Source organism: Crocodylus porosus, unplaced genomic scaffold (genome assembly GCF_001723895.1).
Source record: "Crocodylus porosus isolate Cpor-Errol unplaced genomic scaffold, CroPor_comp1, whole genome shotgun sequence".
NCBI classification, from domain to species: Eukaryota; Metazoa; Chordata; order Crocodylia; family Crocodylidae; genus Crocodylus; species Crocodylus porosus.
Window position 1 is genome coordinate 43,469,747 of NW_017728906.1, and position 25,351 is coordinate 43,495,097.

General features: G+C 44.9%; 1 long non-coding RNA gene across 1 annotated transcript in view; it reads left to right on the forward strand.

Annotated features, from left to right (window-relative positions):
* Positions 1-2,665: 2,665 nt before the first annotated feature.
* Positions 2,666-25,351, forward strand: part of LOC109305868 — a 53,906-nt gene continuing 31,220 nt past the window's right edge. Inside the window, exon 1 of the long non-coding RNA XR_002099744.1 lies at positions 2,666-3,054. This is a non-coding gene — a long non-coding RNA (uncharacterized LOC109305868). The remainder of the gene's footprint in view (positions 3,055-25,351) is intronic.

The window sequence follows — 25,351 nt, forward strand, 5'->3', positions numbered from 1 at the left end:
GCAACTATAAGCCAACCAGCCTATGTTGGGAAAATCCAGGGAGAATCCCGGAAAAACTCATGACAGAATCTATGTGTGATACGCTCATTGAGAGTAAGATTCTAAACAACAACCAGCATGGCTTCGTTGCGGGTAGGCCTCGTCTTACCAATCTCATCTCCTTCTACGACCAGATCTCTCGCCACCTGGACATGGGAGAGAAGATCGACATTATATTCCTAGACCTCCAAAAGGCTTCTGATCTAGTATCCCATGATATCCTCGTGGAAAAATTGGGAGATTGTGGGCTTAACTGCTCAACAGTTCAGTGGGTGGAAAACTGGCTGCATGGTGGGACCTAGAGAGTTCTCATGAACGGATCCGTGTCATCTTGGCATGAAGTGGCCAGTGGTGCCCCTCAGGGGTCTGTGCTTCGACCAGTGCTTTTCAACAATTTTATCAGTGATTTGGTTGGGAGAGTGAAAAGCTCACTGGCCAAGTCTATGGACCACACCAAGTTATGGGGCAGCTGGCCATGCCAGAAGATAGGTTGCAGATACAGGTGGACCTGGACAGACTGGAGAGTTGGGCAGACCAGAACCAGATGAAGTTCAACAGTCAGAAGTGTAAGGTGCTCCATCTGGGGGCAAACAATCCCCAACATACCTACAGGCTTGGTGGCGACAATCTGACTTGCACCATGGCCAAAAGGGACCTGGGGTAGTGATCGACTATCGCTTGAACATGAGCTGGCAGTGCGATGCTGTGGCCAGCAGGGCAAACAACACACTGGCATATATTAACCGTTGCATCTCATGCAAAACTAAGGAAGTGATACTCCCACTGTACTTCCCTCTGGTGAAACTGCAGCTGGAGAACTGCATCCAGTTTTGGATGCCGCACTTCAACAAGGACGTGGAAAAACTTGAGAGGGTCCAGAGAAGAGCTGCTCATATGATCAGGAACTTGCAAGACAAGCCATACAAGGAGAGGCTGAGGGACTTGGGCTTCTTCAACCTACAGAAGAGAAGGCTGAGAGGGGATTTGGTAGTGGCTTACCACTACATCAGGGGAGTACATCAAGAACTTGGTGTACAGCTGTTCACCAGGGCACCCCTGGGGAAGACTTGGAGCAATGGATACAGACTCCTGGAAGGCCGCTTCAGGCTCAATTCCAGGAAAAACTCCTTCACAGCCAGGGTGTCCAGACTGTGGAATAAACTCCCTCCAGTGGTGGTGCAGTCACCTACGCTGGAAATCTTCAAAAGGAGACTGGACAGTCACCTCGCTGGGGTCACTTGACCCCAGTTATCTTTTCCTGCCTGGTGTAGGGGGACTGGACCCCAATGATCTACAAGGTGAATCTATACAGCTTTGTACCTGTGCTATTTGAGGAAGTCTGCAGGACAGGGCCTGTGGCTATGTCTCTACCAGTGGGACCAAGCTTTTTGGCAGGAGTGCCACAAATTAAGCCCCACACTCTCCCTGAGTGCCACTCTGATCCCCTTCCTTGCCAGATATGCTGCCTTGCTTTCTGCTCCTTGCTGTGCATTCCCTGCCTGATATACTGCTCTGCTTTCTGCTCTTGTACTATCTGCCACTGTGCTCCCTACCCCGTCCCTAATCTGCCACAGGCCACATACAGAAGTTGTTCAGGCCACTTGTGGCACTTATGCCATTGGCTGGCCATCCCTTGTCTACAGTAGTTCCACAAGACTCTTGAGAGCACTGCCATGAAATAAGTTCTGTCCACCTATTGCATCTATATTAATCCCAAAAATATAGTGGCTAAGCCTCAAATACCTGTTTCAAGCATGCCAGAGATAGAGAGCTCAACCATAGCTCTCAGGAGCAGCCTTGTCCCTTCATTTCCTACCCTTGGTGTATGCAGAGTGGGAATAAATGGATGTGATCTACTCAGTAGTGCTGTCAAGAGATAGGGAAGTAGTACAGATGCATGCTGTGTGCCAGCTGAAGAAGTAAAGGGTGGGTGGGTAATGGAACAGCACAAGGGCTTCAAGGGGTTGTTACTTTCTCCTGGAAGGGAACTTCAGTCTTGTTCAACTAAAGAGCCCTGTATAGAAATGCCTTTGTGGGCTGTATACTTGCTTTGGCATGGAGGAGCAGAGCTTTGTTCTGCTGGTGGTTTAGAAACCTCAGGTGACAGCTGCATCCACCCGCTCCCTACAGAAGTGCTTCATTCAGCCCTTTTTGCCACCAGCTGCCTCCTCCTCTCCTGTTGAGAATGCCTGTATTAACAGCTGACTGCAGAATCAACTGACATTGCAGCACTGCATTGCAGAGTCCAGGACAGCTCTGCATGTCAGGAGGTATGTGTGGAGGTGGTGGGGGCTCATTACATCACTGAGGTCTAGCCATAAATTTGGGTGCTCAAAACCATCCGCAGCACAGAAATACTGGTAGATTCTTCCAAAGAACTGACAGTGCAAGAGCTACATTCTGGCATTGCACAGAAGGAATATTAAGCTTCCTGGTAAATTAAGGACACCAGAGGGAGAAGGCAAAAGACCAAAGTAGAGGAGAAGAGATAAAACAGAAGAGATGCAGACCCAAATCCTCCTTTAAAAGTCCACAAAAGCCCAGTCTGCTTCTGTTGGCCACACCTGAAGGTCAGATTGATTCTTTCATTGCATATTATTCAGAGGAGATTACTCCAGGCAGACAGGCTTGCAGTGCACAGCCACTTTTTTCCCCTCTTCCATACAATCAGCGAAGAGCTGACATTTGCCAGGCTGCTCCTGGCGTCATGGTGAGAGCTCATTAAGGGTTGCACTGACGCAGGGACAATAAGAGCTGTAACCTTCTGTTTTAATGAACTCCTGACTCTGCACTGCCTTTTCATTTTTGATTCCACCCCTTTTTTCCTTCCCTTTGGAAAAAAAAGAAAAGGCAAAGCAAATTACTAAAAGGATCCCTGGGCCGGCATTGCTCAGTAAGATGCTGAAAGCCTCAGGACAATAGGCTGGATGATGAATGACTTATCAATATGTTTCTTCTCTTCCTCTGCCCCAACCAATACTGAGTCTGCATTCTTTAGGGTCTGGATTTAATGAGGTAAGTGGATGAAGTCCTGCTTTATGGGTTATGCTGACTGAAGCTGCATCTATGGCACTGTTCTGTTTCTGGAGACCCCCAATAAAGTATGGAAGATTAAAATCTAGCTATGTTTGTGACTGCAAACATCTTGGCAAGGAACAGATATTCAAAAAGTCTGAGCCTGAATTGATTGAATCTCAGCAATCTCTGTAGGTTAGTCTAACCTGCAGAGATTGAACCAATTTGCAAGTGGATAGACATTCCCTCTTCATTCTGGAAATTGAAGCACATGCCTGCAGTGGCTCAGGCCAGAAGCCTGGGGGCACTAAAGCAGCCCTCCCTTCCCTTTTACAGGGAAGCTGAGAAGGGGGACAGTGTGGCCAAGCCCCAGCAAGCCTAAGTATGACAGAGGAGGGGTTTAAACCCTCACCTTGGTCTGCAGGGTTTGGAGGGTTGGGAAAGAGGGAGCCTGGCCAGATGGGGACGTGGGCAAACCTCCATGGTGGGGTAGAAAGAGGAGTGGGAGAGCCCTGTCTGCTGTAGCGGCTCCCTGACAGCTGGGAGCAATCCAGGTACACAGCTCCACCCCCAGCTCCAGAGGGAGACTCTTTCCCCTCCCCCTCCCACTGTGGGACTGGGAAGGGGACTGTGCACTGTCCAGCCCTGCCCAGCCTGGGCACAGGGAGTATGTCACTGAGCTGCAGCCACTGGGGAAGGCCCTGTGCCTGTGGCCTGGCCTGGCCTGGCCCCGCTCAGCCCCAGCCAAAGCAGCCACATGGCTGGGCCACAGGAGTGAGGCCCTCCCCAACAGTTGCAGCTCAGACTCTGTAGTCTGGCCTGGCATGCATGGGTGACGGCTGGCCGGGCAGTGGGCTACTCAGGCCAGCCTGGAGGTGCCGGTGGGTCTGAAGCTTGGAAGCTGCCTGTCACGGGGCGTTGTTGTGGACACACAAGCCCCCGTGGTGCCTCTGAGCTGCCCATACTTGTTGGCTCAGCTTCCGTGTCAGAGCTGCAGTCACTGGTGAGGGCCCCACACCACACCCCTGCAGCCTGGCCTGGCTCCACTGTGCAGGTGCCTCCACTGAGGCTGAGTGGGGCTAGGCTGGGTCGCGCATTCTGCAATCCTCCCCAGTGGCTGCAGCTAAGTGACAGCTGCTCTCCATGCCCAAGCTGGACCAGACTGAGCAGCACTTCACAGAGCCCCCCCTCCGCACCCCATGGTGTGGAGGAGGGGTAAGAGTCTCCCTCTGGGGCCAGGCAGTGCAGTGCAGAGCCCCTGCCTCATCCGGTGGCAGCAAGGGGAGAGGAGAGAGGCTGATCCAGCCCAGCTACAGTCCCCCAGTAGTTAATTAACTGCCTCCCTGCCCCCTTAGACTTAATGGGACCATGCCAGGACAGCTGTGGTCGCTGTTGGTGGGAGAGGAAAGGGAGGGGGGAATAAACCCCCTCCTCCCCTCCCTTCACTGATCCAGTGGTGGAGGCGTGGCTAGACACCATCTTGGCATGGCCCCATTAAGGCAACGGGGGAAGGGAGGAGGTTAATTCCTCCCTCCATCCCTTCTGCCACCTGCAGACAGGCAGACCCTGGCTATGGTGGGGTGGGGAGGGGAAGAAGGGAAGAATTAACCCCTTCCCTGTTCACTTTGCCTTAACAGGGCCATGCTGGGATGTGTCTGGCCATGCCCCCGCTCCTGCTTGGGCTAGAGAGCAGAGGGGCCAGGTCTAGCTCTGCTCTCTGGAGCAGACAGCCCAGCCCAGCCCAGCCCAGGGCTGAACAGCATGCTGGGATGCTGGAGGACTCTGGTTTAATTTAAACCAGGAAGGGGTCTAGGAGAGAAGTCTGACCCAAATCAGTTAAGTCTGATACTACATTTAAGCAGGTTTATGTGCACTGGTTTATGTACACTGAACTTCTATTCTGTTACAGGTTTAAACCAATTTCTCATCACTTAAACCAGTTTATGTGTAACTTCTGTCCCTAGGCTTTTGGCTCTGTTTCCACAATGCACAAGACTAGTGTGAGCTAGATTAAGTGGCTGAACAGAAACCTAGCCAGATTAACATTTTAATCTGAAGAGGGATAATGCCTAAACTGGAATGCCTAACTTGACATGGGGTGGAGAAATTCCTGAAAAGTCAATAAGTGGGGTACAAACAAGAAAAGAACAAAATATGGAACATGTTTTCCAAACAGCAAACAAAAATAAAGTTAAGAAACATCTGATTACACTACCATGCAAGCAGTTCATGGAACCCCTTATGCACTGTGGTGAGGAGGGGAATCTAGTTCTGATGTTAACTTATCCCTTTATTCATAATAAGAAAAACTGGATTTCTGAATTACCACTTGCCTTGTTTTTTTTTTTAATTTATCTTCTGTAACCTTCAAGGCCCCAGTAAAGCTAATCCTTACACTAGGCTAGGGCCAGATCCAAACTCCTATTTAGGGCCCCGACTTCTATTTAGGTGCCTAAACTTCCATTGAAATCTCACTGATTTTGTTAGGAATTTAAATGCCTAAAAACACCTTTCAGATCTGGCCCTCTGGTTATACCATTTGACTGCAGTGGGTCTTCTCATATGAATAAAGTTAAGCCTGAGCATGTTTTTAGGGAGGAGGTGACCACGAACTTGGAGTAAGAAACCTCCTACATGCTTGTAGAGAACATTTAGTGCCTGACTCAAAGTGAATAGAATCAGCGGTAAAACCCTGAAACCAGACCCTGTGAAGGAGGTACAAGTGATGGCCCCACTTTTACTATGAACTCTGCTAAAGTTCTGGGATCTACCCTTTGGAGATGTGGGCAGCATTTAACTCTCTTCATTTTTCTCCCAGTAGATTTTTTTTTTTTTTACTTCAGTGAATCTATTATTGCTTGTCCATTTACAAATGGACCTTGGGCCTGGATACCAGTAGCATTAACTCTGATGTAATAAATAATAATTTTAGACACAGATATAAATTACCCAAGCATCTAGACCAGACATGTGATCAGTTATGCTGTGCACTACGCTAGCAATGCACTAGAGCTTAGCTAGTGATATTGGAGGGAAGTGTAGTCGCAGCCTACACAACTCCCTTCCATTCTGGTTGAAAGAGCAGTGGTCATAATAGGATTTCCTGTACAGCAACATTCTTTTTCTTTTTTTCCTGAGGTCCATTTTATGGTCCACCTCTAAGTTAGGCAGGAGAAGTTTTCCAATTCTGCAAACATTTTCCTGCACTGCTACAGGAAGAAGCCAAGAACTTCTTAAATAAAAAAAAAAGCAAAACAAAACACAACACTAAGAGAGAGAGATACAATCCTCATGCCCCAGGAAATAGCTGGTACTTAGGGTCCACACTGAGGGCGTGCAAGCCCAAGGTTTAAATCATGTTTCTGCTGGAGTCCAAACATTTGAACTTCAGCTCCCTAGCCACCAACATATTCTGGATTTTGGAAGTGCAGGGGATCTGTCTGTTTTGTTGAAGCTGTTTCCCTTTAGATAAATTGCATACGTGCTGAGCCAGAGAAAGCATGAACCCGAGGCTACAGCACAATGGATAGCGGACTCACCTGGGAGGTGGGAGATCAAGGTTCCCTGCTCTGACACAAGCAGAGAAGGGCCTTGAACCTTGGTTTCATCCATTTCAGGTGATGGCCCTAAACATTGGGTTATTGACTGTTGTTGCTGTGGGTGATAGGATTTCAGGTTTACACCAGAAATCCACCCTTGGCAACACTGGCACATGCAGTCCCAAGACAATGTAATATTTTCTGATGAAAAATGTTTCACTGGGAGGTTTCCAATCCAGCTCTAGTTCCAAGAAGGCCAAGAACAAGAGGCCAAGTCTGAGAACTGAACTCAAGGCTGTTCTGTGAAAACAATTCACATCACCTCAAACAACTCAAATGCCCTCAAATCCCCCATTTTTCCATGGAAACACAGACTGGGCCTTTAGCAAAGTGGCTGTTTCCTCTGGGGGGTTTTTCAGGTGAACATTCAGAGTTGGAGTCTCTGAATGTTGAAATGTTACTCTAAATCATCTTTTTTTCCAGAGAAAGAGGCTCAAGGACTCTGTTTTTCTGTTATTTCTCAAACAGAAAAAAAGCCCCTTTGCTTAGAGAAGGACTGTCCAAATGGATTGCACACCAAACCAGTCATGGGCCCTAGGCCAAACACCTTATGTACTGCATGCTGTGGGGGACCACACACTGTGTGGGCTCCCCAGAACCTGGGCTGTGTGGGCAGGGAGTTCGTCAGGCCCCATCCCACTGTGCTGCCCTACCCTAAAGACTCCATGCTGCAGCACCACGAGGAATTGGGGGGGGGGGAGAGCAGCTGAACTGCACATTAACCCTTTGTGAGCCACACTGTCAGGCTTTCAGTTGGACACCCCTGGCTTAGCATATTCTCAGGGCTGCCAGGTTAATCTGTGCACAATTTAAGCAGCAGGACTATCAGTATTTTACACTGATCCCCCTACTCCTGAGGCAAGAATAAATCCCTTTAACATGGTCAGGGTAGCAGAATATGCATCTTTTTAGCGAAGGCCTCTCATTTCTTTTTTCTTTTAACAGATACAGGATACGGCACTGTTTGTACTTAGAATTCCAAGCAACAAATCCTTCATTATCTTCATATTAGGAGCTACATTAGATAGAGAACGTAGAGCTAGGGACAGAAATTGTACATTATAACAGGGAGCCCTAGCCCTGCTATCAGGAAGCAGAGCAGCCCCTTGAAATCCAGAACCTTCCAGGTGTAGCTGTCCAGTCGAGCAGGGGTTAAGCATCACGCCCTGCTGGTCAGGTGACAGGAAGGGAAAGGCCAGAACCATATAAACCTCAAGTGGAGAAGGTGAGGAGGGCAGCAGAGAGGGAGACCCTCAGTGACTACAGGGCAGCCGCGGCAGCCTCCTGCAGAAGACTACGCCACACTATGAGACAGAAGCGCAATCACATGTAAGCAGGCAGTTTGCCTCTCCTATTTTTTATTTTTGGTATATAGCCACAGGGGCCTATGGTTTATGTTTAATGTTAAGGCTGGTGGGTTGTGGCGGAAGCTGCAGGGGAGGAGGAGACCTCATTAGCACCAAGGGGTGCTGGGATAGGGGGCTCAGGAAATCCTGCTGCACTAGGGGTGCAGCACTAGGGGTGCAGCACTAGGGCCAAGAGCCCAGAGTCGCTTGAAGGGGAGATAGGAGCCTTGAAGCTGGTTCCTAGTAGGTGGACTTGAATGAATGGCCCTAACTATAGAAAGAAGGGCAAAGCCAGAGGGGGCTGAGGCCCCAACAGCCTGGCACCACAGGGATGCAGTGTAGAAGGGCCAGTTGGCCTGATGTTGCGGAGAGTATGGAATGGAGGGCCGTAAGCCCGAGCAAGTTAGAGAGCTGGAGCCTCAGAGTCAAGCCCTGCTTAGTGGATCTTGACTGACAGGCCTAGCTGGGGTGGAGCGGTAAGCCTACAGCAACTGAAACCCCAGCATAAAGAGAAAATTACAAAACATCTGCAAGGCATGGGGAACATCAAGGGGAGGTAGGAGCATGCATTTTGCCCTTAAGACAACAGCTCATTATCCTACAGCAGAGCCTAGAGCAGAGGCAGGCAATTATTTTGGGCAGAGGGCCACTTACTGAGTTTCGGCAAGCCATTAAGAGCCTCATGACAGGCTGCCCAGGGCAGATTAATATTAATTTTCTAAATTTTTTAGGGGCCCCATGGGCTGGATAGAATGGCCTGGCAGGACGCATTCAGCCCCCGGGCTGCATTTTGCCCACCGCTGGCCTAAAGCCTGTGTGGGAACCTTTGAGTCAGCCTCCCTCTTTTTAAGAACCAAGTAACATCAAGTCATGGCAAGTGAGTAAAGCGGGGGGAAGCAGATTCCCAAGGGAAGACAATATAGCAAGACTTGACGGGTGCCCACTTACAGGCCTATAAAAAAACAAATGCAGCCAAAGATGGCACTGTCACACACAAACCTGCATAAGTGTTTAGAAACCAGTTCAAATCTGTAACAAAACAGAAGTTCAGTGCATATAAATCGCTTTCAGAATTGCCAAAACTGATTTAAGATAAACCTGGATGGATTTAGTATCAGACTTAACTGATTTAGGTGAAATCGGTTTATTGAGCTTCTGTCCCAGATCCCTTCCAGATTCAAGTTAACATAGATTCCCGGCATCCCAGAATGCTTTGCACCTCCCCGATAAGCCTCCCCTAGCAGGGTGTGAAGGCTACCCTGGGCTCAAGCTGTCTGCTCCAGCTAAGCAGGGAGGCATGTTGTAGCACTTGCCTGGCTTTTGGCCTGGGCAACTACAGGCATTTTGTGACTGCATCTCCAGAATCAAAAGTGAATGTCTGTTTACTTGTATATCAGTTTGATCTATGCAGTTTAGACTAGCGTGAAAAGATTATATTGATTTAGCCTCATGCTTGTTGACTGTCTGTACTTAACCTCAAAGGCTCAGAAAAGTCTGCCAGCACATATGGCAGAACTTGGGTCTGCCTTCTTATTGTTGTGAACCAAAGAAATGAAATGATTTCTGGGGACTGTAGGGTGGTGCTGTCCATGAAACAAAGTGGCAAAAAAAGAAAAGGATGGTGAAGAACTGAATCAAATAGTAAAATAAATGTCTGGGTTCCAAAGTTGCTTGTTTTCAGGAAGTGTAATTTCCATCAACTTGAATTAGCATTTGACCCTTTCCTCCTCCCCTCCTTTTTCTCCCCAAATAAATTCAAATCTCTGTAAATATGACAGAGTTTCTTTCTAAGAATGTTATACTGTAAGGAGCTGCAGGCTATGCAGTTTCACTTTTGGCAATGAGATTACAATGGTAACTAACTCCAGATGCCTCAAGAAGCTGACATGAGCCTAAGAAAGTGTTTCATACCTAGTTTTTGACCATAAGGCTTAATGCCTCACAAATGTTCAGCTATATGTAAAATCCTCCCTGATTAGGATCCAAAAAATAATAAAGTACCCACATGTAGACTTGTAAATATTTTGCATGTGTATTTAGAATGCCAAAGACTTATGGGGCCCTGCTTTGGGTTGGGGGGCCTTTAGGCTTTACCATAATATAGTCTTAGTACTTAATTTATTACCTCATTTTGGCCTAAGAACTTAGTCAAAGGGGTGAGGGAAAGAGGAGTTGCTTCTATTGAGAGGAGAAATTGATGCTAAGTCTTTGCATCTTTGATGCAGTCCTATTTTGCTACAAAGAACGTGCACAAAGCCCTGTTTTCCTAAACAGGGAAGTCAGCAAGCAGCACACACAGTTGCAATACAATCAATGCCAGGGTCCATACACTTGCTGTTATCAATCCCCAGAGAGGCTCTTAAGCTAACTGTGGTTCAGCTTGCCCTGGGCTTTTGTTGTAAATGGTAGCTTAGTTGCCTAGTTCCATGCAGCAGCTTGTTGGGTTTTTTTACTACTGTCTTAAGTTAAGGGCAGCACTTCCATCCCTCCCAGCTCCTATAACTTTAAAACTATAACAACATTTTGTTTAAATGGGAATAAAGGAAAGGAGGTGAGAACAGCTGGAATCTCAATAGGGTGTATGTGAGTAGCTAGAGACCCTAGGTAGAGGAACAGCTAAAAGAAAGAATTAGATTGTTCTCAAAACTCCCTCTACAAATGCTTGACGGCACTGCCAAAAAAAGCAAAATCTAAGTTAAAAGAAGCCAGGCTGTGGTGTGAAATACTCCAAAGGCAGGAGATGTCTGTGTTAAGGCCACCTGTCCACTGCCTTGCTTGTTCATAATTGCATAACTTTCCTGTGGCAACTGTAGGAAGATTTTACATGGGAGGGTAAAAATGGAAAAGTATTTGATCTGTCTTTTAATGCAGTTTAGCAGGTGAGAAGAAGAGAGGTGTGACAAGCTAACTTTCCAGACTAGAGCCACAAAACCTGGACCTAGTTGGTCCTTGGTGCTCATGCTGAACTGATGAACAGTTCCTGTGCGTTGAGTTAGTATCTTTTATTACAGGTACTAAACTTAAATGTGTAGTAACTACAGTGCATTAATGCACGTGTAGATGTACCCAGTAACCATGAAATGATAAGAGCTCAAAATCCATAAGGCAAGGAAGGAAGGAGGGCAGCAGGAAGAGGATATTGGACTTCAAAAGAGAATACTAACCCATTCAGGGACCTGGTGGGCAGAAGCTCCTGTAAGGCAAGTCTGGAGGGAGAAGGAGTCCAAGAGACAGGGTGTCCTTTAAAGAGGCTCTCTTAAGGGTGAAGGAGCAAGCTGTCCTGATGCAACAGAAGAATGGGAAGTGCATCAAGAGACCAGCTTGACTAGACAGTGATGTCTTTAAGGAACTGAAACTCAAATAGGAATCCTACAAAAAAGTGGTAACTTGGTCATATAACTAGGGAAGAGTATAAGAATCTTGCATAGGCATGCAGGGATAAAATTAGGAAGGCCAAGGCACAATTTGATTTGCAGTTTCCAAGGGACATGAAAGGCAATAAAAAGATATCCTATAAGCATGTCAAAAGTAAGTTTCTTTAGGATCAGAGAAACAAAGTCCTTTACAGAATGCAGAAGGCAATCTAGTTACAGATGATTTAGAGAAGACCTAAATATTTCATACCTTTTTACTTCGTTCTTCACGAATAAGTGCAACTACCAGATGATGAGCACAGGTGGTAGCAAAGAAACAGACAAGGGAAACAGACAGACAGCCTAGAGTAGGGGTTCCCAAACTGTGGCACACATACCCTTGGGGGTATGCAAGACATCTTTGTGGAGTATGCAGGAGAAATTGTGTAGTGATGAATTTAATTTTCATTGTAATAACAATTACCATGTAAGGGGTTATCATGTAAAACATATGCTGGTAGTGGTATGCGGGCAGCTGTTAAGAGGAGCTTTAGGGTGGCAGGGCCAAAGGAGATGGACCTTAGGGTAGTGAAGGAATTGGTTAAGGTAATTGGAGCCATTGGCTATCCTCTTTGAGAACTCAGGGAGATCAGCTGAGGTCCAGGATGACTGGAAAAGGGTAAACACAGTACCCATCTGTAAGAAAGAGAAGAAGGAGAATCCAGGGAAGTACAGTCAGCTTGACCTTAATATCTGGAAAGATCATGGAGCGGGTCCTCAAGAAATCCATTGTGGAGCACCTAGAGGAGAACAAGGTAATCAGGAACAGCCAACAGCAAGTCATGCCTACCCAACCTCATTTTCTTCTATGACAAGGTGACAGGCTCTGGATGAGGGGAGAGCAGTGGATGTGATATACTTTGACTTTGGTAAGGTTTTGATACTCTTTTTCAGGACATTCTCATTAATAAACTAAGGAAATCCCACCTTACAGATTAGACAAAAGTATGGTTACATGACTGGTTGGATCATCATACTCAGTGAGTAGTCATCAATGGCTCAATGTCTACTTGGGAGGAGATATCAAATGGGTTCTCCAGGGTTCTGTCCAGTATTAACATCTTTGTTAATGATCTGGATGACGAGATCAAGGGTACACTTAGAAAATTTGTGGATGGCACCAAGTTGGGTAGAATTATGGACACTTTGGAGAGTAGGGCTAGGATCCAGAATGACCTGGATAGACTGGATAAATGGTCTGCAATCAATGAGATAAGATTCTTCAAGGACAAGTACAAACTACCTCACCTGAAAGAAATTAACTGCATGCCTGAATACAGACTGGAGAATGACTGGAAAGGCTGCAGTATTGCAGGAAGGGACTGGAGATTACAGAATGCCGTAAGATGAATATTAGCTAACTGTGTGCTCTTATTATGAAAGAAGGCCATACTGGGTTGTATTAACAGGCATGTCAAAGGAAAGGGATTCAAATCAAGGAAAAAGATTCTTCTTCTCTATTCAGTACTGGCAAGGGCTGACCTGGAGTACTATGTCCAGTTCTGGGCACAACACTTCAAGAAGGAGGTGAACAATTTGGAAAGAGTCCAGTGCAAAGCAACAAAAATGTTAAGGGGCCTGGGAGGCCAGACTTTTGAGGAAAAACTGAAATAACTTGCGTTATATAGTCTGAACAAGAAAAGACTGAGGGTGGATTTGATAGGAGGCTTCAAGTACCTGAAGGGTGATTGTAGAAAGGATGGAGCTGGGCTTTTATCTGTGGCTGGAGGAGACAGGACTAGGCACAATGGCCTCAAACTGCAGCAGGGAAAATTTACATCAGAGATTAGGAGGAACTTTCTGACTACGAGGGCATTCAAGTACTGTATGGGTGGACTTCAAACAGGCTACCTAAAGCAGGCTACCTAGAGAAACAGTGGAATCTCCATCCTTGGAAGTTTTCAAGAGCAGGTTGGACAGACACTTGGCTGGGAAGGTTTAGTCAGGATTGATTTTGCTTTGGGCAGGGGCTGGACTAGATGACCTTCTGAGGTCCTTTCCAGCTCTACTTTCCTATGATTCTATGATTCCTACTTGAAATCTCCAATTTATCTTGTGAATCATGTGGGAGTCACTGGTAATTGGCTATGTGGCTCTATTTACTACACTGGCAGTACAGCTATAGTGCAGGTACTAGAGAAGTATTTGAAGGCATTCATTGTGTTTGGGGCACAGGGAGAAAACTAATACTGCAGAAACATAGGTGTAACAGAGCTCCATCCGTGGCCATAAACCCTTGGAGGCCCACAAAATTCCCATTTTTTGTTCTACTCGCTCTGGGAACAGTGTCCGCTCTACTCACCTGCTATATCTTGATGTCCATTATGAATGTCATGTGCCTCCTGAGGCTGGGGGGCATGGCAACCGCCCGCAGGTAGTGGCAGTGGTGTCAGCAGTGGGGGCATGCCAGCGGTGAGTGGGGAGCTCCTGCAGGCTGGTGGGGGCGGGGGGTGTGGTAAGCACTGACCAGCAATTGACAACCACTTACAGATGCTGCCGGCAGTGTTAGTGGGGAGAGGGAGGTGTTGAGTAGCAACTACTCTCAGGCATCGCTGGCAGTGTCAGTGGCGGCCAATCTCAGGTGGTGCATCACCAATCTCAGGGGGTGCACATGTACCCACGTGTACTCCCTACACATCCCCAATGTTAATTATGGGTATAAAAGGGAGGCTTCTCTAGGGATTTCCAGGCCTGGTCTTGCTCTAAGGAACATCTAGTAGTGGCGGTCCTTTGTCTTAAGGGGTAATTGCATGGCTCCATACCTCCCCTATACCATTCCCCATGTCTCGCAGATTTTGAGTCACCAATCAGGGTGGACACATGTCCCTCCATCACCAGGACAATTCAGGCCTTCCTTCTTTTGTTGGGGTTTTAGCCTTCCCAGCTTCCACCCCTCTACTCTGGCTGGTTGTGCAAAAAGGTTTGTGGTGGGATGAATTGGGCTCTACTTACATACATGTATGAGGGGGCAGAGATTCAAACCCAACAATCAGTTTCTACCTGCATTTGTAAGGTGTTGTTGTTTTTTTTTTATTTGGTATAAAATGAACTCATTTCATAGCAATATCTGCTATTAAAATAATTCAGTAGAACACCACAATTAAGATCTTGGCAGGAGAGAAAAAGCATTTGCTAAGGGAAATAGGTTTCTCCCAGGCTACAGTAAGTTATCAGTTTGCAATTACTTGCCATTTTCCTAGCCTCCTGGTGTCTGACCTGGATTTGAGTGAATGTCACATGTTCACATCAGGGCAGGTTTTGCCTTAAACCTCCACATCAAGCCACCTGTGTTTTCTGACAATAAAGCAGCTAAGCACGTTAAAGGTTACAAAGCTTGGTGCCAGGGCTCATTCAGGTCCTGGAAGAGGCCATTGCTGCCTCTACTACAGTGAGAAGTTACAGACTGTGCACTACAGTTATCAGCTGAAGCTTGTCCTTTGGGCTGTACTCTTTAAGATCACTGCTTTGGACATCTGTGGAAGAATGTGAAGGTGGATGAAACTTAAACCATGTAATGAGACTTAAGACTTAAAAGGACTGAATTCTTGGTTGCATTCCAGCCCTTTCATGCTGGATAGGGGGCAGATCTGACCTGATGAGAATTCCCTAGTGCTGGGAGCTCTATAGTTTGTCCCTGTTCAAGTGGCATATAGATCCCTGAAGACCTGGAGTCCTGCCTGAATAGCCCTGATGCCACTGTAATGGATTCTCAGAGCAACGTAGCTCTACCCCCAGATTCAAAGAAAGCACTTCAGCATAGGCATGTGTTATCTGTATAGGTTTCCACCCCCACCCCACTTTTCATTCCTTCTCTTGTTTTGCCATGGAAGCAATCACTCTCTGAAGCTAAACACAGCATGTTCAGTTTTCAGAAAGCCATCTGAAATCCATCACCACTTCCTCCTCACCTAAAAATATAGCCCCCAATTTAGGAGATTTACAATCATGTTTCATTTTATGCACCATGAGTAATCCTATGAATTAAACAGGTCAACTCACAGTGCATAACTTTAGGAATATAGGCCTAGATAACCCTGGTCCAGTGCCCTGCTATCTCGGGCAACCATACCACAGAACTGCTTTCATAAATTCATCAAGCTTTATCTTGAAACTAGTTGGGGGGTTTTACCTCTACAATCCTCACTGGAAGACTGTTCCAGACAGTGGTGTAATTTGGGATGCATGAGCCCCTAAACTCAGGCACTACCCCAGGCACCAATTTAGGGGAGGCACCAGAATCATCCCCCACCCCTGTGGAGCCCACACCCTAGGAGAAAAGGCAGCCCACCAGCATTGTTCTTTCGTGAGCATGCCCTCAACGCTCCTCAATCCTCTGCTCAGTATTCTTGAGGCATAAAGCTTGTTACATCTCTGGTTGCAGAACATCACTCTTCTGATGGGCGGGGGGGAACCTTATTCTAATGTCCAAACTAAAATTATTCATGACCAGTTTATACCCAATTCTTTTTGGTATCAACATGGCCCCTTAACTTACACAGCTCTTCTCCTTCCTTTGTGTTTACTTTCATAACATATTTCTAGAGATGTATCATGCTTCCTTTTCAGCCTCTGGGTTTTTTTTTTCTAAGTTCTCTTAATCCCTTCTCATAAAATAGATTACTAGGAAGATCAGGGAAATGGAGAGCTTCTTTCTGCACCTGTTTTGGTCTTAATATATCTTTCGTGAACAATGGTGACCAGACTTCCAGGCAGTACTCCAGGTGTGGTCTCACCAGGGCTTTGTACTACGGCATTAATACTGCCCTCTTTATACTGGAAACCCCCTGAAGGACACATTCTAAGATGGTATTTGCCTTTTTCATAATCACATCATACGGGTGGCTCAGAGCTAGTCTGTGATTAGCTAATAACTCTAGACTTCTCACCTCCTGTGTCATTCCCAAATGATGGCTCCCCTACTGATAGCAGAAATTCCTATTATTAGTTCCTAAGTTCATACATTTCATCCCATATTTATTACTCCAGGCCTCAAGGTCATTCTATTTCTTCTGAATAGTATTTTGAATCACTTTTGTATCAATCATGCCTCCTCCCTTTCTGTCATTACCACACTCCTAGTTTGTGTGCCATTTTTCCATGAAAGGAAACTTCAAACTCAGACAGATTCCATAACTGACCTCTCAGGAACGTCTTTGAAAACTTGTAAGCTCAGAACCTTGTGTAAAACTTTTAATTTAATAAATTTTTAATTTACACATGGAGTTTTTCACAAACCTTTGTTCCATCTGCTACTTAGCTCTGGTGCCTCTCTGCTTCTCTCCCAGAGACTTGAGGAAGGGTACTGCAATACCCAAAGCTTGTCTATGTCTATCCCAGCCATGCAATTGGTCCAATAAAAGAGATCACCCACAAAAATTCTTGCCTCTCGGTTCTACATTTGCTCTTTCCTAGTCACACGACACTGTCCCTGACTGGAGGGATTCATTAAAAATCCTTGCCACCAGATTTACAATTTCATGCATCAGTTCTCAGCTTTCTGGGAAAGAGATTATCTAGTCCCCCTGATTTGACTGCATTAAGCTATTTGAGTTTTACTTCTGTCTTAGATGTGGGAATGAGTGTACAGAAATGGAAAAACCTCTTATACACCTAGTCTGTGTCCCCTGTACTCTACATCATAATCTTTATTGAACATTGAGACAAACTATTTATTTAGGTTTTGGGCCATGACTGGAATATTTAAATTAAACATGGGTATAAGTCTGTAAATGTTTTCCTCCTGTTGCTTTCTTTATTATTAGTCTCCTTTAAAGTGACCAACCATCCCAACTTTTCTGGGAGAGCTCAATTTTAGTGTTGTGTCCTGGAAATGAGACTTTTCTCTTGAATTGGCTGCCCCCTGGAATATTCCTATATCTCCAGGCAGTGCTACCTGCTGGAAGGCAGGGATAATTAATCTGCCCATAGGGCAATGGAAAAGTAGACATGTTTGCTGGAACCAGAACTGGGATAGGCTGCTTCCAGTTCTGGAAGGCTGTAAAGCATACAGGACAGTGTCCCAAATTTTGCTCCTCAAAAATTAGTCATGTGACACCCCTTTCTTCTATTTGTTCTGTGTGTGTCCCTCTCTACCTTTTTATTATGGCTGTTCTTAACATGTTATAGCAATGAGATTATTAAAATCATTTTAAATTTTAGGATGTTTCCATAGTATTTTTTATCATACACCATTTGAAGTCCTTGTTACCATGGAGGTTAAAATTGAATTGCTTTTAAAAACCAACACAAGAAAAAACCCAAATTGTGTCCCTTTTCCATCTTGGTCCCCTACTTACTTTTCATGCTATTTTGTGCTTCCATTTGTGCATATAAAGAGAGTGCAGGAAAATGGAGAACAAGGAGAGAGCTAATATTTTAGGAAAGTGGCCTTAAAGCTGCACCCTTCCAATCAGTTCTGTGACAGACCTTTTCATGTTATTTAGTAGTTAATTAAAACCAGTTACTAATCCATTATTAATTTGTGGGGAGTGGAAAGCAAACAGCTTTTTCCAACTGAGCTGGTGGATGGTAAGGGAATAACTGTAAGCATCTGAAAAAATCAGCCACACTATGAAACTGCAGAAATTGATGCACAAAAGGGAGGTAACTGTTTCAAGAAACATGAGCTGGTTTTCAAAGGTCTGGTGTAGTATCCCTCTGAGCTACTTACTTGAGGCAAGGGTGGAGTTATTAGCCAAGAAGTTTTTCAAATCACTGTATTTTTAACTCTCTCCACTATTGTGACCATACTGATGATTTTGATCAAATATTCACCAGCAACACCATTTATGTACTAATCCCATGCTTACTCCATTTAGTGCCTATGCACACTGTTCCAGAGAATGAATCAAAGTACGTTTGCTCCATAGAACAAAACCCCATGAACAGGTAGGGAAGTACTAAATATGGTAACAACACATACAGACTTGTAGAACACCAGATCATTTAAGAAACAACCTAACAGCTTTTTAATATGGAGGAAAATATGTTATTATTTATTACCAATTCACTAGGCAAAATCTTTTGTGTATATGGCAGTGGCTCAAGCTCAGTGCCCTAAAAGCAGTTCTCGGTTTTATTTAACTTTGCTTCTTTTCTCACTGTGATTATGAACTGGGCTGAGTGGTCACAGTTTTAATACATAATAATGCTTTGTACTTCTATTGCACCTTTCAGCACAGAATCTCAAAGCATTTTACAAAAACTTGTCAGTTTAGCTCCAAGCACCTCTATGTGGAGGATACTGGAGTCAAGGAACCTGAGGTACAGAGCTAATAATAAGTGACTTGCACAAGGTCATGCAGGAAATCTGTGGCAGAGCTAGGATTTTTTCTAAATCTCTCAAGTGTCAGTTCTGAGCCTTTAATACACTAAAAGGTACCTATCTGGTGCCTTCCAAATCTTTCTGCCCACAAAGTGATGCTGGTTACCTTTAGAATCTATTCATGCTTCTGCAAACCATCTTGTGTGTTTCTTTGTGTGCGCATGCACTCATGGACAGCATATGGGCCAAAAACACCAAAAATTACTGTTCAATATAAATATCAATCAGTTCATGTTTCTAAATGGTAATTCTTATTAATGTCTGTTTCAATTACGATCTTATCATAAGAAATAAACAGTGAAACTTTAAGTGAGTCAGTCAATCCATTCATATTCACATTCTTTTACAAAACAGAACCACAGAGTAACTTTTAGTCACCTTTCCACTGTAGTATTGCATTTGTTTTATGCACAGGATTTTGTTCCAAGTACCTTGGTGAAGATGCTGCCATGTACTCTCCCAGGCAGAATGGGAAAGTAATAACATTGTTGTTAAAAGGATATTTCAAAAGCACTGTATTTGATTGTGTTCAGAAGGAGGCAAAACAATTTTGCTAGCTTCACTAAATAGCTCGCTATCATACCATGAAGAGTTAAGGAGTATTAGGACAGATCCTCAGCAGATGTCTCAAGAAAAAGACCATCTTGCGGGTGTAATGAGCTACTCCACAGGGTGGGAACCTTGGGTGCCATGTGCACATGACTTGCTGGGAATGTATAGCGCTAAAGTGCTCTACACTCTGGTTCTCTAGACACATGTCCAGGGACAGATGTCATCCCTGATAATCCTCCGAAAGGTGGGAAGCCTGCAGTTTATGGCCTAGAGCAATGGGAACCTGCACCAGCTCTTCCCAGCCTCCCCAGTATCTGCTGTATGCTACCAGAGCACAATCAAGCTGCTAGTCCCAGTAGTTTCCCGCTTCTGCTTCTACAAAGGTAACAAAATCTTCAAGGAGATTTCCAAACATGCATACTTTACTCCTCTTGAAAACACAACACTTATAGATCCAGGCAAAACTATAAATTACAACAGCAATCGGTCAGAGCACTTTAGATTTTGGTCAGGATCCTCAAATCATCCTCTCTTCCCCCAACTCAGTCTTACCACCCTTGTCTGGAACACATGATCCCTTACTTGTGCAGGCTCAGCAGTGCTGGTGGGCATGTCAGGGACAGAATCAAAGCTGTACACATCCTTACCCACCCGCCTGGACGTACCACATAGTAGAAATTCCATGGATATTTTTCTGTTCCCCTCCCCACCCTCAGCTGCACAACCCACAGCACATGTAAATGGAAATGAGAAGGTAAACTGTGTTTTGTTAACCTCCCCTTAATCTTCTTGTTCATCTAATACAATTCTACTTTTCTTATTCAGATGTGTAAAACAAAATCTAGTCTTCTTGAGCATCTTGACAGTGTCTTTAGTACTTCAGTCATTTCTATGTGAGTTAATATTACCATGCCTGAGTTAAGGTTTTTAGCTTGAGCTAAAAACAGTCTTCAGGGCTGTGAAATAAAAGAGAGACATTACCAGGAACAACTAATAGAGGACAAAATTGTAGAAGAAAGGATAGTTTGAAAAGTGGAACATCAAGACTATTAAAAAGGAGGGAGGGTCATTAACACCAGTGAAGTGAAGAGAAATTAACAGGAACCAGGTAAATGATAATGAACCGTGAAGTCAGTGGACTCCCTCACTACTACCTAAATAGAAATCCCACTGCCCCTCCCAGGCAGTTGGTTTTAAACTTTGGGCAGAGTGGAAATCAAAGTAGGGTGCAAATGCACCCTGACACCACTCCCCACCCCCAGATCCATCCCTAAATAAAGTAGAATCAGGCATATATATTAAAGTGTTTCCTTCTGCTCATTGGAGTCTCAAAAAAATATAAGCATTAGTATAACCCATATGCATGTACTACACACTTGTCCCAGATTGTTTTCAAGTGAGCATGTACAGGGCCACATAGACTAGGTACAGACATGCAAAAAGCTCAAGGTGGAATTGATCCGAGTTGCACAGTTTTCTGTAAGCGTAAGTGGCGTAATTTAGATTGGTAACAATCAGAGCACACATTCACCTTGGAGCGGGATCAGGTTGTGGTGAACTTTAGACTAGGTTCTGCCATTTTTAAAACAGTCTATGTGCGTTGAACTTCTATTCTGCTACGGGTATAGACCAGTTTTGTGTGCCAAACTTCTGTTCTGTTATGGGTATAGACCAGTTTCCAAACACTTATACCAGTAACAGTGTAATGTCTGTACCTGGCCGTAGTAAACAGTAGGCTGGGGTGTGCCTGTAGGCACAGCCCTAAGCAGGAGCACTACTTATACCTCACCAACCCAGGCACAGCCCCAGACAAGCTCTGAGACACCCATCAGATAGTTCACTCCCTGCTTCTCTCTCTGCAGCACAAGGGGTTATTGCTTCTGGCCTATTCCACGAGCACTTTACACCACCATCTGTGCTGGCACAGCTGTGCCCTCCAACCTACTAGCCAGCCAAGGCAAGATTCCACCTGTTCTCTGCCCCCTGCCTGCTCATGTTTACAGGATTGGGCTCACAGCCTGGCAGCTCCCACAGGAATGCAAGGGAGGCCTCTTATCCACTGCATAAGCATAGAGTTTCAGTTGCAATATGCTGCGCAGGTTAAACAACTAATGAATACTAAGAGGAAATAGTTAGACAAACCCCAGTGAAACAGTTCTTCATCTTGCTGCTTTTTTAAAAAACCAGACAAGTTCAGTTCTCAAAAATGTTCTCTGGAAACTTGCCTAGCTTTGTGCTAACTGATACACCCAGCTCCTTGGCAGCTGACTTAACAGGCAGTTAGGGAACTCTAGGACTCTGAGGATCTACTGCAGGCACAGCCCTGTCAAGTGGATTGCTGCTAAGCAAGAGAAACTCAGAGGTTCCCGCTGTCCACAGCAGCCTGCCTGGAGGCTTTAAGTTGAGCCACGAGTCCTGCAAATCTGCTGGGTCAGTCAAGTACTCCTGGCTCAACAAGTGGAATTTAAGTTTGAATTGAATTAAACTGTACCACCCCCCCTCCCGACACGCACACAAGTTGGCTTTGTTTTGCAGAGAATATTGAAATTTGTTTTTAATTTTGATTTGGGATGAGAGCTTGAAGTCTCTGTGAAAAGGAATCAGCATTTCTCCATCCAGCTCTAGCTGGGTAAGTGTGTGTAATGCTTGTTAGGTTTGTCTGTCCTGCAGTCAAAGGTCTGTTTACATGCCCAAACACTAGCTTTAAGCTAGTTAATTCAGGAAACGGTACAGCTCTGTCAGTGCAGAACCCAGCCAAGATGCCCAAGTATTTATTCAGCATCTCATGCAGGTTTTAAAATCTGCTAAGCTCTGTGATGTCACAGCTGTGCTGCTACACTTCTTCTAGTTATCTTAAAGCTGGCTCAAACATATTTTATATCAGCCATAATTTGACTGCAGCCTAACGATACCCCCTGGGAAGAACCTCAAGATTGCATACAATGTGTAAATACAGTAGGTAGAAAACATGTATGTCAGTGTAGCTGTTATGCAAAGCTTTTGAATGTGAAGTAATTTTGCTGGTTGTTTAGGAACCTTTGAAACAGTTTCTAGGACTTTCCTGGCTTGTTTATTCCCAGCTACTAAGTAAAACAGGGTAAGTGGAAGGGAATGTAAGGAATACATATCCCAGGTGTCTCTGTTCAAGGAGGGTTGGAATAGTGTAGGAAAGGCCTGTACTCCTTGATTAACTCTTCAAAGGGTCAGATTTACTGTTACGGGAAGAAATGTAGGGAAGTCTACAATGTGCAGCTGTAGCCTGTATAATACCAAGATTGACAATGATGCCTGTATCAAAACTAGAGCTAGGTATTCCCATCACAAAAAAAATATGTGAAACATTGAAAAAAACATTTTCCCATTCAAGGTCACTTTTGCTTTGCAACTTTTAGATGTCACCTGCCTCTGGTTGCCTTCTGAACTAAATTGTCCTTTGCTCCTTGCTAAGATCCTGTTGGATTTTAAAATCCATCTGGACTGTAGCACAAGAGCAGGGGAGATGAAGAGAAGAGGCATAACAAGCAGTTTCTGCACCCTGGGCAGCCCTACTTATGCTACTGGCAAGAACACTTCAAGAGTGGCCAAATTCAAAATATTTCATACTTTAACAGCAAGACTGTAATAACCCCTGAGAAAAAAGGAAGAAAGAAAGATGTAAAGGTTTCCAAAGTTATCATCTGGAAGGCTTTCTAGGTAACTAAATAGCGGGCTATACTGAACTGTTATTAGTGTGTAACCCTGCCAGTTAAATTGGAGGAAGTTTTAGGGTTGGTCTTCATGGCTAGCTTGAGTTCTGCCCCATCAAAACTGCTAATGTTGAGTGCTTTCATTGGTATCTCAATTGCATATCACTGCCAGGGAAGGGCTGACGCTTCATTACTTCTCAGCCTTTCCTACCTGTCCTGCTAGCTGAGAAGAGTCGGGTGAGCTGTCCAGACACTTCCCCAAAACCAGCAAACTTCAGGCAAGGTTGCAACTGCTTTTGGTGTCTGCTCTACTGCCAATCAAGGGCAGCACAGGGGATGGACCTACAAACTAGATTGACTGAACTGTTCTAAGAAACCCCACAGATTAAGATATCCGCGATAAAGGGCCTGATCTGAAATCACGATGTTGGTCAAACTCCTACTGTTTTTGCTGGGAACTTTTCCCGAGAGAAGAGTGTAGGATGAAGCCAAAAGCTTCTACTGATGACAGAATGGACTTCCTACAGCAAAACTGTAAGAATCCACCTCATTATTTAGATTTAATTCCCTGGTTAGAACTAGAATTGGCTGCAAGCATTCAACCTTTAGCTGATCTGACATGAAGCCGCCGAGAGGCAGCAAGCAATTCATGAATGATGAGAAGGACAGATTTCAAATTAATTACAAAAGTTATCAACAAGAAGGACAGATTTCAAATTAATTATGAAAGTTATCAGCCGAGTTATTTTTTTTTTTATCCAGGCTCTGATGCTCGAGAGGACTGTACTGCTAGTCCTAAAGGGTCCACAGAATCAGAACTGAAAAGAACACAGTGTTCTTAGGAAAGCATCTGCTTAGGTCACGTCAGTGCTTCCAGTGTACCATGAGTCTTTAGGAAGTGGCTGGTTGGGACTGATAAATACTAACAAAAGGATTCCAATTACAGGCGGCCTCTTCTACATTCCTTTTTATTTCTTCAAAGGCACACAAACAGCAGGCTGCAAGGAGTGCTCCTTCCAAAAAAAAAAAGACAGAAAAAAGAAAAGAAAAGAAAAGAGTCAGCCATTCATATCTAGCCTCTCTCCCAGGACTATTTTAACCCATTGCCTGAGCAGCAGCTCCTTCAGAAGCCAGGAGTCTGCAGAGGAGAGTCAGTCACTTGCGTCCCTCAGCAGGTGTCTCTAATTTTCTCCTGCCAGTTACGTCAGTAAAGCCCTGCAAAAGCAGCGTTCTTGAGTCATTCAGGCTGCCTTTGCAGATGTTTGGGGTTTTTTTTTCCTTTTCCTTTCTCGTTTCAACCTTTATCTGGCAGCTCATTGCAATGAGCTCAGAAAAACTGTTTGCTGATAAAAGCCTAAAGTACAGAATAAACTATTAAACATAGATACATTTTAATAGATCTGATCTGGGTGAGAAAGCAGCAGAAACAAAGGAGGAAAATCCCAGTCTGTTGGCACCATCTGCCTCAAAAGAAAGCATGAATTCTTCCTTTGGCTGAGGCAGAGAGAAAGAAAAAAACATTTTATTTTGGTTCATTGTTTATCAACAGAGTGATCTGCAGCAATAGATTTTTGCAAGAGGGATGTATGGTCCCGGCAATCAGTAGGAGGTCTCAGAGCTCATTACCAGATTGTTGAAGAGCTTCACAGGTTATTAAAAGAGGAGCCCACTGCATATTTTAATGGCTATGCACATTTTTGTTTTGGAAAATGGGCAAAAGATGTGAAGAGGACACGCTGTTCACTGAAAAAAAGCCTGGTTTATAAGATTCATAGGTTAGGGTCTGAAAAGGACCTCAAAGATCATCAGGTCCGGTCCCCCCCTGCTCAAGGCAGGAAAGACTGCTGAGGTCAGATGACCCCAGCAAGGTGTGTGTCCAGTCATCTTTTGAAGATCCCCAGGGAAAGTGATTGTATCACCTCTGATACCTCTAATTTGTTCTAGCCAATTATATTGGATTTGTATTTTTGTCCAATTTCAAAATTATTGTTCAGTTTCCCCTTGCCCAGTGGTCTGTCTTCCAATCAGAAGACTCCCCAAAACCAAGATGGGCTTGGTCCTCAGGCGCTTCAGTGGTGGTCCCTAGTGTTTATTTCCCCATTGAACTCCCATATATGGCACACCATGTTGTGCATGGGTCTGGCTGTTGAGTACTCCATCATGTATCAAGTTATAAAACAGCACACTGGAGCCCAGCATAGATTTGTTTAGAGCCATATCTAGAAGGCTCAGCAACTTAGTGTCTGGATGCTGGGCTCCAAATTGAGGGGAGGGAGAATGTGGCAGTAAGTCAGGAAATAGACTGTGAAAGGGATATCAGAAGGCATGAATGCCACGTGCCCCTGGAGGCTGGGGGGACACAGCCAGCTTCCTCAGG